The sequence below is a fragment of the Clarias gariepinus genome, chromosome 6, assembly GCF_024256425.1.
Source record: "Clarias gariepinus isolate MV-2021 ecotype Netherlands chromosome 6, CGAR_prim_01v2, whole genome shotgun sequence".
In the NCBI taxonomy this organism is placed as follows: domain Eukaryota; kingdom Metazoa; phylum Chordata; class Actinopteri; order Siluriformes; family Clariidae; genus Clarias; species Clarias gariepinus.
The window spans coordinates 19573232-19585931 of record NC_071105.1 but is presented as its reverse complement, the minus strand read 5'-3'; the positions used below and the strand labels follow the sequence as shown (position 1 = coordinate 19585931).

Below are 12700 nucleotides of genomic sequence, written 5' to 3'. Positions count from 1 at the left end.
CTTCACCGGCTCAGTGTGAGAACCGTACTTATGCAAAGCGTCCGTTCCTCGCACTTTCCTCTACTTCTGAGAGAATCTTTTCCAGACATGAAGATTTGGGCGAGTTTGTAGGACTATTTATTTTATTTGTATTTTTCACAAACAGACCAAGACTCTCTCAACTCGTCCACGGAGGAATTTGAGGGTAAAACCCGGGGATGTGCGCGCGCGGATTTCGGAGCTCGACATTAAATTACTCACAAACTGGATAAACTGAACGGCTTCCACACACACACACACACACACCTGGGGCAGAGCTGTTTGAGACAGAGGTGAAGCAGGTTAAGGTGGGACCTGTCTCCTGAGCACTCAAGGTGAGTAAGTGTGTGTGAGCTGCATGGTAAAATAAAACACCTCCAGCTTTAAGTGAGAAGGTATTTTAAAGAGCCTGTTTGTTAGTTAGTTTATTTACAAAGCCGTATGTCCGGACTCATATTCACTCACAGATCTGCGTTATTACCTGGTTTTTTTTGGAACTTGTAGCGGGTGTCAGATAACACCTCTGTTACCAAACAAGTCTTATTTCATATATCTCATTAAGAGAAGTCTAGCAATTTTCACAAAACCGAATGGATATGATGTTTCTTTCGTGTGAATAAATCCGTTTAAAACATGTTAACAAGAGGAAAATGGGGCTGTGGGCTCTGCCGTGTCCCAATAAGAGTAAACCACGACCCGTGTGTCTGCTGTTGGTCTGTCAGAGCGAACAACTGATATATTTTATGGCCTTCTGGCAAATGGAAACACAATGGGACTGTTACTTTATAGGCTGCGAGTACTGAAGCTCTGTTTTGAGCTCTGCCATATCCGGTGTCGCTCTCTTCAATCAGCCAGGTGTGCTGACGTTGGGTGGGCGTGGTCAACACCATATACGGCAAAGAGCGTTTGTTTGATGATATTAATGTTGGTGTTGCATGGATTGATGTATGGAAGGATAGATAGATAGATGCATAAAATAATGGATGGATGGATAGCTAGAATAATGGATGGATGGATAGATTACCTTGTTCAACCTAGGTAAAATGTAAACGCTGACCAAATAAACACTATTATACATACCGTACATATGAGTAAGGAAGAAAGTGAGGATAACTAGAACTAGACTATGTTAGTTAGGAATGGGATTCAGCAAGCACCACTTGCTATGATATCAATACATAATTGTGGATTTGATGTGTATTGCGATTATTATGATTTTATAAAAATTCTGATATATACACCTCCCTCAGATTTCAGTACAGTTCTAATTTGCTTCCATGACACAGAACTCATGTGCTGCCTGCTAATGTGTAAATAGTTCAGAGTGCACCACCTGTAGTATTATAAAGGAACGGCACCATTTAAACAATCTTAAATAAAAAAATCAGGGAAATTTATTGTTTTTTGAAGTTAATTTGGCAATACAAGAATTGCCACGCTAAAATATCACGATATGTAATTAAATACATTTTTCCCCATTCTTCTCTAGTGATTATTCTGGTGGTGGTAGTAAAGTCTAACAATCATGCAAATAGCTTATCCTAAGACTATCCTAGTGCAAAATAGTGTTGTTGTATATATATATTTTTGACTGTACCCATTGTGCAGAGGCATTATGGGGTATATTGTTATATATTTTTAAATAAAGTTTTCTTACTTTAAATGTTTTAGACAATGTTACTAAATAACATTGTCTAAAACTATCACAGTTTCACAGTATTGATCGGCTTTTGTTAAGCAAAAGTTAATTCTGATTCCTGCCTTGCATCTTTGTATATTGAGTTTAAGTTCTTCCCATGCTTGGTGGGTTTCCTTTGGGTGCTCTGGTTTCCTTCCAAAGACATGCAGAGTAGTCTAATTGCTGTTTTCAAAATACTGTATGTATATGTAAGTGCTTTTGGTGCCCTGTAATGGACTGGCACCCCGTCCAGGGTGTACCCTGCCTTGTGCTCCGAGTCCCCTTATATAGCCTCCTCGTGACACTGTACAGGATAGAAAATGACGGAGTCCGCATGAGAAAATTTGTATTTTAGAAAACATATGTCACAATAACCATTAATTCAAGGGTTTTAAGATAACATGTCAAGGTATCAACCTTTTCTGTCATGAAAGTAAAAAAAAAAAATATTTACCATTTGTATACATACCAACAGTATGGGTGCATTGGAAATTTTTGTGCAGTCAGTAATAAAAATAGAAAGAAACATTCTACAAAAGTAGAATGAACATACAATACAAGAATAAATAGTAAAAGTCTTTAAGCTTTCAGACTATAACAGACTATAAAAGTTATCTAGTACTCTGGTAATGTGTATTTAAAAAAAAAAAGATCCTCAGATCAAATTTACAAATTGCACTTATAGTTGCACGAATAGTTTACAGATAACACTGTAGTGATAACACTGGTTATAGCAGGAGGTCTCTGTATGTTGGACACATAAACAGGGGTGATCCAGACAAAGTTTAAAGGAAAAATCCTTCACCCGTATTAGTATACATTTATACATTGTGGTGATTTGGCTTCTGTGGAACAGGATACTTCTTTGTGCGGGTAAGTCACAATACAAACACTGTTGAGAAAAACTGACTTTGCTTGCTTAACCACTGCAAAATATTCAGCAAATTCTATAAACAGTCTTATTTTTATGAATTAATGGATAATATCAGGTGTGGCCAAAATTAAAAACTGAATTGTACCGCACTACGCAGTTGGGGATAACAAATTATTTTCATCAACACATGTATTGCCATCACTTGCACAAGTCAATATAAAAAGCACTTGACCCTGCAAGTATTTTTGTCCTGATAAGGATCCACGTATTTGAGCAGCACATTGTTACCTAGATACTGGTGGGAGAGGGGAAAGGAATTAGCATTATCACCAAGAGCTCCAGCGCTGCATGACGTACGCCATGATGTGTGTGTGTGTGTGTGTGTGTATAGTGGGGGGTAGGGATGGTGGGGTTTTTTTTCTGCCTGAAATTAAGCCTTTGGGGAGATCCACAAATAGGGAGTATAGATGAAAGGGAGGTTTGCTTAATAATCACTGGTGAAAGAGGATCCAATGAGGATGAGCAACTTTCCATAACTTAATATTCTGTAACGTAATAATCAGAGGTTATCAGGCAATCCATTTTTTTGGAAATATTACTAATTTCTAATCCTGTAATCATCTAATCCAGGGCCAATTCCCTCCCATCTGTAATGGAATGAAATGAAAGCTCTGTGGCAGACAAAGCCGTCAGCCATCTGTCTGATCAGTGCCTATCAAAACTGCCGGCTTCTTCCTGGACAAAACTGGGTCATTGTTTAATTCAGCAATTCCCATAGAGAACGTGAAATACGCCTGTTCAGTTTCCAGATGAATGATTGAACAAATGGCCTTCTGGATTTTTACGTGCTTCTGTTCCATGGTCACATGAGTTGAGGAAATTTACAAACATCTGGATTAAAGATGTAGTCCCTAATATGAAATGCTTCACCTTCAAAATATTGTAGTTATATGCACTGTGATAGAACTGACACACTATACACATTTAGCATGGGGGTTTAATTACCAGTATGGATTTAATTACCAGTATTCTATTGTTATTGTGTTTTTGTGTGTGTGTGAGTTTAAAAATAACAGTGATTACAGTGATTCTTATACATATTGTATACGTGACATACTGTCCATGTACAGAGAGTACAGCTTCATTCGATACGATCATTAGTCGTTTTATTAGGTATACCTAACATTAAGGTCACTTTCTAGATGTAGTTATTGATTTTAGGCCATCTGTTGTTGTAGGCACAATTTGTTACCCTGTCCCCTTACACCATCCATTAACAAAGCCTAATGAGTATAAACACATCACATTTTCATCCGATGATCAGGCGACTCAGTGATTCATTTTGTAACATGAAAGGTATGAGGGTATAATGATCTCTGGCCTGCAAGTAGACGTATTTGTTTTGCGAACAATTACTCAGCATCATGCTAGTAAATTGAGCATGCGAGCAATCCTTATGTACTGTTCAGTATTAGAGATTAAGGTTAAGGGACAATTTCGCAAACATCCACACAGTATGTGCGATTGTTCCCGAGCTTATGTCTTGCGTTTGACTTCACTAACTGACAGAAAGGTTTTTGTTTTTGGCTGGCAGGTTAAGAGATTTAGGATGTTGAATATTTGGGCTAGGGTTTTAAATAGTGTGTATCCAGTCAGTGGTGCCTGTGTCCAATACAAATGACCTGTACACTCCTGGAGGTGTAACAGCTGATGAGAGAACCCTTAAAGGTTCTACAGTACTGTGTTCCTCTTATGGAATAACTCCATGTGAATAACCAAATTTTGTGGTTGTAGTGTAGTAGGTTTTTGAAGATTAGTGTTCTTCAACTCTTATTTTTTATGTACGTTTCGTATTGTAAATGGAGTTTACGTCTGTGTGTGTTTAGCTTAATAATCATGTCCGGCCTCAGGTTGAGTCCTGGTCAATGTCTGAATGTGGGAGCAGGAAAACGAACTTGACTTGTTAAATGACCTTTAACCCCTAGTATAAATGGCACCATTATACATTTACCGTTTGACCTGTTCTAACCTCTAAACTGAACATAAGCCTGTTAGGCTGCCATAATGGAAACAACTGAAGAAACAGGGAGACCTTTTCACTTTTCAGCCATGCCCAACACAGAACAAGAACTAAAGTAACTAAGAATAGCCTCTGTGTGTGTTGTGAGTGTGTGTTTTCACCACAGAAGGTATATTAGGTATAGCTAATTATGGATCTCGCTGTAGTTCCAGTAAAACCATTTTGTATTTTGCCTTAGAGAAAACCCTACCCCAAAGCCTGCTTCAGTAAAAGTGTACTTCTGCTTGTTTTTAGCTTTAATTCAAATCTTCCCTTGCTGTCCTAGGACACTAGGATGCAAATATTTGAGAAAAAGAGAAAAAAAACTATCATCATTAGCATGCAATTCATTCTGCAGTGGAATTGTTCATAGTAAAATACTCAATGTTGCTATAAATATAAATGAGAGTCTAATTGCTAGCATGTGTTATCAGATTGATGACCATTTATCAGCGTCTGTGAACTGAAGCCTGATTGTCAAGGGCTGAATGAGGCTCTCCTTGCTCTTAATGCAGAGGGCAGTGTGATTTGAATCCAAATATTTTATTATCATGGGGAGAGAAGGGGCTGGCTTTAAGGCCCAGTGCTCTGCAGAACCTTTCAGAATAAGACTTGTTTTTCTCATTCATTTTATTTTTATTTTTTTGCATATTGTGATAATTATCATGTGTTTTACCTGGCTCATAGATAAAAAAAACATAAAAAGATAAAAGTTCCAAAAGCCGTGAAGAATTAGAATCTGCAAAAGTAACATGCAAGTGGCTAAGGTACTACTGTGGTGCAAAAATGTACAATTGGCCACAGTTATTGTGTTTTAGGGATAATGTGTCTGTGGCTTTCCGCAAATGGACAAAGCCACATGAAATGATTTTGACCACAGATGTGATTTGGGGATGTTGCCACACAAGAATTCAGTTAGGATTATGATAATTGAAGATCATTCTACACCAAGTTCTATTTTAAGTGAGCAAACATAAATTATATCTTAAACTCACAAAGATAGGTTATCCACATTCATACAGTGTGCATACACATACCACCAAGAAAACAGTGACTTTAGGAGGACTCAACTGTCTTGAATGCTCTTAACTTGTGAATAATCATTGTAGAAGCATGACCATGTTCACACATCGTTAACATCTGTCTCAGGAGATCGTCTCACAAGCGAACAGTGCTAAGTACAGGTGAGATCAGGGTATTTTGATCCCATTGTTCAGGCCACATGCAGCTACGTTTCATGAGTGATGTGAATGGCAGCACGTCATCATGCGTTCCCGACAGCATCAGAACAATGTTGCCAGGTTCACAGGTTTTTACATAGAATGAAATTTTAAACTGCATGGTCCTTCATATCCACCCATACATGGAGTGGCTAAATAAATATAGGCACACTTTTATCAGGTAAATCAGAAAAGTTCTCTTGTGCCATTGTTCAGTCTGGTGTTTTGGTTGCCTGGAAACCTGGATAATAATTTAATGCAAAAGTACATTATGCTAATTATTTTGTTAAATCAGTTAATGCTGATTGATGAAAAATACTTATATTTAATGTGAGAATTCTTTGTAGATGGCAAGGTAGATGGTATAGTGTTGAGTAATTTGCTAATAACATTCCGGTCTTTCCTAAATTGGGAATAATTTTTGTAAATGTCGGTCATGTGCAGAAGTAAACTAACTAAAATGGTAAAAAATATCTGTGACTGAATGCATACTTGGCTGATGTGTATAGTGCAGCGGGTGGCTGTTTTAGTTTTTCTGGTCAGTAGCTTTTCCAAATCAACTTGAGTTGTAAATAAACCTTGTGCTTTATTTAGTTTTACTTTCTTTTCCTTTTGCTATTTTTGTGAACATACACAATCTGATTAACCTTATGACAACATTATGATTACAAGTTAGCAACCAAACTTCAGTAACGGGAATAGGGAATGTTTCACCAGCTCAGCCTGCCTTTTCTCTCATTAGTTTTCTTGCTGTGTCACAGTGGTGTGTGCAGTGAGGTCAGGCTCACAGGACCAGTGTTATGAAGCATGGAGGGCTGCTGAGGTTGCTTTAATGCGTTATCTCACTATTAAACCCACAGTGTTTTTTATTTTTTTATTTTATTTTTTTATTAAAGATCAAAAAACGAATATTAACTTATTTTAAATGCAAGGACTTTGTTTCCAGCACGAGCTTGGACAAGTTGTCCTACCGCTAGGATGGGATATCATCATGATGCTGGAATGTGGAATAGTGATCAGTTCGAGAGATTGTGCACACAGATTATGAGATACTTTGCTCTGAATCGTTTATCGTCACCCCACAACTGTCAGAATGGTTGAATCGTATCCCGTAGCTCCACAGGCTCTTGTTGCTGAAAGGTCCTGGCATTTTGGGATGGTTACCAGGGTAATCTGGCGAGCAGTAAAAAGCCTGCAAAGTGCAAAAAGCCTTTTACCTGCCCCGATCTGATCTTTTAAACTCTCTAAGTTGTCAGAGGGAGAGAAAAGAAAGATAAGAAAAGTCCAAGGGAGAAATTAGTCTGCTGGAGGAAAAAAATGCAGGAGACATTTTCAGACAGTCTGTACCATAGCAACTCGGGGTCTGTTGCATGAGGTTTTAGACATGTTGAAATCTGAAAGATACTTTAATTTGAATGTCTGCTGTTCATGTTGTTAGAATCAAATGAAGCTCGTGACCTCTAAGACTACTGGATACGTTCTGAATTTTCTTATGTTTATGCTCCAAGCTCCCTGAGATAGGGTCCAGGCCTCTTAACTTGTCAAATATTGCTATCAGTATTGAAGCGATTGGTATTATATTCTGATAAGGGTAAAAATATGTTAGGTTAATGCTACATAAAAAGTAAAAAAAATTATGCTTATGTTTACAGTCTTTAAAGGCATGAAAAAGAGATTGATTAAATATTTGGCAGCTCACAAACTAAGTAGATGCATACTGCCACCAGCTGTATCGGAGTGCGTAAATATACAAGTGTACCCGAGTACTGAGATCAAAAAACAATGTGAACACGAGATTTCCTGGGCGCGGTACAAATCAATTGTGCCTAAAAAACGCTGGATAGCAAAACTGGATAGCAGGTGGGAGAGGTGGAATACTGCTCTCCTTCACTCACAGTGATGCACTATGCAGTCCCTGATGCCTGCGAGCTCATGTAGGTGGCAGGGTGTCGATAGCGATTTCCTCTGGGTGGGTTAATCTGTACTCTGACATGGCTTTAGCAGCAGCTTGAAAACATACAGTAGTCTGACTTGATGTGTCTCAAGGGAAATGTGTGATTTTCAGAGGAAGTCTTCATCTCTAGTGTAGTAGATCGCTGTCTTATGACTAGAGAGACCTAAGTAGTGGATGGCAGTTGGCCAAGATTAAGTGACACAGAAGAATCATGAAAAGTGTACCGGGACATAATCGATCATCTATATTGATTTTCTCTTCACCTGGTCCAGACTAATACCTTTAAGTGTTCAAGTGGGTATACGTCCACAGGAAGTCAATAAAACATAAGGGTTTGTGAAAGAAAAGCTCCATGTGGCATGATTTTGAGAGCAGCACTGCCAGACTGTGAAAAACCACAGCGTCACATTTGGCTGGTTAAGGTTCACACTTTATACCCCCTGTTCTGAGCATGGATGTGTTTGTGTGAGAGAGAGAAAGAGAGAGAGTGAGAGAAGGGATGTGTTAAAGGCTTCAGAATGGCACCTTGTTTTCACAGGGTGTTAGGACAGATCGTGCACGGCCTACTCCCCTCTCTTCACTCTCTTCTGTTTCCCATTAGATTTCCTTAGGACTTTGGGTGTGTGCTCATGTTGGTGTGTGTGTGTGTGCTTACATGTTTGTGCATGTCACTCCTGCTGCTGAGTGGCTTGCAGGACACACCAGTGTGTGTCACTCCCTCCTAGGTACCCCCCTCTTAGCAGGGGGTAGAGGAAAAAGAGCCGTCCTTTCTCCTTTGTGTTCTTGTTGGAGTGGAGGGTGAAAAGGCCAGCGAATAAGAAAAGGGGAGGAAGGCAGAGGAAGAGGAGGGAGGATGGTTGTTGATTTCTGCTGGGAGACAGTGGGAGACTAGCAGTTGCTGAATGTAAGTGTGTGTGAGTGTGTGTAAGGGAGAGGAAGGTAGACTGGATTATGCAGACGTGGTGAAGTGGTGGGAACTCAAGGTCTGTTTGATTCTCAGCTCTGGATCGTTTTTTACGTGTCCTTCAGAAGCCAGCTAAGCCTTTCTGATTGAGTTCGATCAATTTGTTCATCTTAACCGTCTCCTGTGATGCTTAATCAATCATGAGCAGGATTTGTAGAATCAGCAAAATTTTGCTCCACCACAGGGACATGTCCTAACAGGTGCCACAGCGTGGGTTTGTCATGAATCCTGTTCTGCTTTGTCAGACAGAGGAACGTCGTTGCAGGGAGAGTTCACTGACTTCTCTTGAAAGGTAATGGTGCGCTAACTAATTGTTTTCACTGTCATTTTCTCTCTGTCTGTCTGTCTCTCGCTCGCTCAGCCTTTCCGCATGTCGTACATGTGCACACTCACACCCTCAGTCTGTGTGTTTTGTCTACACTTCAGTCCTATCAGCAGCACCCAATGGGGCAGTGAAAATGTGAACCTCCTTTCCCTTCCCCCTCCTTATCTTTCCCTTTCTCATTTACACACACACACACACACACACACACTCACACACATGCATACACGCCCCCAGGGTCCCTGTGTCCTGGGAAAAGGAGTTTCCATAGAGAGGAAAGGATGAATGTAGGATCAGACTGCTAAAAAGTTTCTTGCTTCGCTTTTAGAGCTTTACACACACACACACACACACACACACACACACCCTCTCTCTCTCTCTCTCTCTCTCTCTCTCTCTCTCTCTCAATTACAAATTCAAAATTTCTTTAATACTTACACATCCGTACACATTATGATATGCAGTGAAATGCTTATACGAATGTCTGTGACATAAAATGGAAAGAAATAGACTGGAAGGATTCCAATACAAAAAAACTATTGCACTAGAGAATAGGATTAAGCTGAAGATTTTTTAAGAGTTGTCAAATGAAGAATTAAAAAATGTAGATTTTAATTTACAAATTTACAGAAATCTAGAATTAAAGTAGAATTGTATCAAAATATATAAATAATGGAGTTTACAGGATGTGCAACGTGTAACTGTAAACTAAAGGGTATAAAAATCTTAAAATATAAAGGGGCAAAACTATGGTGTGTGTGTCTCTCTCTCTCTCTCTCTCTCTCTCCTTCTTTCTCTCTCTTTCTTTTTTTTTTTTTTTTTAGAAATTCCACCTTTTCAGCAGAATCCTGAAACCAAATCTACTTTAATATTCAGTTATCCATGTCGTTATCAGATGCTACCTGTTGTGGTGAACCACATAAGTTATTTATTACTGGGCACAACATCCTTCCAGGAACTTGAAGCGTTTCAATAAGAACAAAGTTTTCCTCTTCACACACACTCGCAAAAAAACAGTCCAAGTGTCTAATAGCAAGTTTAGACATGAAAAATATTTGATTTCCCCGGTTCGATGGCCAGGTTTTTACTTTATGGATACAAGCAGGTGTTCTGTTAGCATTTTTCTTTACCTCTTTACTGAAGCAGATGTGAGAATGCCATGGCAGTGTAAAGATGTTCAGTCATGTGTAATACGTAACGATTACGCTGTGACTGCGGTCCGATCTGAGACGCTTTAGACTGAATTCCATGAGCAGTACAACAGATCGCATCTTGTACGAGTGTGTTCTCCGTTCCAGTGTACACGTTTTAGTAATCTGACATGTGCTGGCTTCGCTCAGTGCCATCGGCTTGACAGTTGGTGTGTGTGACTGTTTTGTATGTGTTTGGCTGTGTGCTTGTCTGTTTTAAAGGGGATCTATTTTTATTTTGTTTTTTATTGTAATTAAGACTGACAGTCTTTTTCAAAAATGATATCTACCGATACTGTTTGAGATAATAAAGCACACTTGGTGTATGTGTGTGTGTGCGTGTGTGTAAGAGAGAGAAAACCTCCATGTAGTTAGGGGGTTTCCTAGCAACCCCTTTGCCACTTGTTGCCAAGCTTTGGTGGGACACTAGTTGGCTAGGGAGCAATCTCGTGCTGTGAGGGCCTCTGTTCACTTCTCTTGCCTTTAGTGGGAAGATTTAGAGAACACACACACACACACACACATGCACACACTCTCAGTCCTGTTAAATAATTTGTGCACCTTAGAAATGTCATGGACTGGGTGTTTTTCACATCACCATCTAAAAAATGCGCTGCCATTTAGTATTTATGCGTGTTGTTTGATTTCTGTCCTGTTGTTCGTCTCACGCTGTAGACATAACGTCTCTCTGTGGTTTTCACGTACTGCTTAAAGTATTTCCACACTACCTGCTTCCTCAGCGCATTAAGATGATATTCTTATGTTTATGAGAAGGTGAGAAAGGAAGGCGTGATGGCAGAAGGTGAATTCTTCCTAGGCGAGTTTGTAAATTCTTTTGTTTTCGTTCCCCCCCATGTACCTCGTCCCATTCACACCATAGATACCACCCAGGGAGTGTGAAGGCCAGGGCATGCTTTCTAGGAGACGTGTGAAGCCAGCAACCGGATCTTTTCGCTCGTCCTGCTTGTCCTGGTGTGTGTGTGTGTGTGGGGGGGAGTAGTTATGAGAGAGAGGGGGAGAGAAAACGCACACACACACATGTACACACCTGCCAACTGATGAGGGGCCAGTGAGGGCGTTTTCACACTAGGTGCACTGGATCGTTTTAGAAGATGCTTGACCCCGAAGTCAAAGTAATTTAAGCCTTAATTTGTCACATAGAATTTCACTGTGCTGTAATGTATTTCTTCGCATATCCCAGTGTAACGGAGGTCAGAGCGGAGGGTCAGTCGTAACTGACCATGAAGTGCATTGCTGTTTAGAACGCAACTTTATCCGAAATACCTGTGTGTCCATGGTGCGAAGCTAAAGTAAGTGAAATGGTGAAGCTGAAGTACAGGCTCAACGTACAAGCACTTTCTGTGAAACAGAGAGAATCACCACCTCGCAATCTCTACCCCTAGATAAGTATGATAGGTTTACAGTATTGGTTCAGTGCATAAAACACCGCGTGTAAGTCAAGAGACTGCAGTCAGTAACACGTGAGATGGGGAAGCGCTTCGGCTGCTGGTCAGCTCAGGGACACTGACGGTATGATAATACGGCTCTTTACTTATACGAAGGACGAAGATATGTGCACAGCACAGTAGAGAGAGAGACAGTAACTTATGTTATGCTATGATTTTTGTTTACATGTAGTTTCCATGCATTTACAAAAAATTTAATATGATGTCGTGTATCACATGTTTGCTTAAACACCTCATGAAATAGTAATTAGTTAATAGCTTAATAGTGTTAAGCTTACTTTTATTATTTTGTTGTTATATTTGTTTACATTTTTTTGATTTTTTTTTTTTTATCAGAAGTAGTGATGCATCTCCTTCTTTGTGGTTTTTCATTTAAGGTTATCGACCGGTCTCGTTGAATACACAACGATTGTTGTGTAACTTGCTAAGCACAAACACAAAAATTAATCATTGCTCTTGACATGTTTTTTCCCCTAATATCTCTAATATATTAGGCATAGCCCAAGATCAACGTGTTCCCTTCTTCTCTTTGTGTTTAATGGTGGCTTGCAAACCAACTATGTGGATACTGCCACCTGCTGAATCCGAGAGTGTAAATACGCATGTATATCCTAGTGTTTATTTTTCTGACTGTATATTTGATTGATTGTTTTTAGACGTTTATTTCTGTAGTTATTTTTTGACCTGTTCCCAAAGTCAGTAACAGATTTGGTGATACAACGCCCACACTTTGTCATCCAATAGATCACCATTTATGTTCTTGAGAGAGAGTGAGAGAGAGATATTTCCCTGCACCCGAAAAGAAATACGTTCATTCTGGTTAAAATCCAGGAGCTTTTAAGTTATGCCCTGTAGGATATGGCTTCCTAGTGAATAAATGTACTATAGTACATTTATTGGTTGCTGAAGATGTTTATATATGTCTAGTGCATACGGCAGTGTTGATGCTGGATGG

At 39.5% G+C, this 12700-nt stretch overlaps 1 protein-coding gene across 3 annotated transcripts in view; it reads left to right on the top strand.

The window, feature by feature from the left end:
• plxnb1b (plexin b1b) overlaps positions 1-12700 on the top strand; it is a 90740-nt gene continuing 78040 nt past the window's right edge. For 2 of the 3 annotated variants that reach the window (XM_053498217.1, XM_053498215.1), the window contains exon 1: positions 1-353. The gene's annotated coding sequence lies outside the window, so the exon portion shown is untranslated. Of the gene's footprint in view, positions 354-8994; positions 9060-12700 lie in introns of those variants that run through there. The other variant, XM_053498216.1, reaches the window with a different exon arrangement.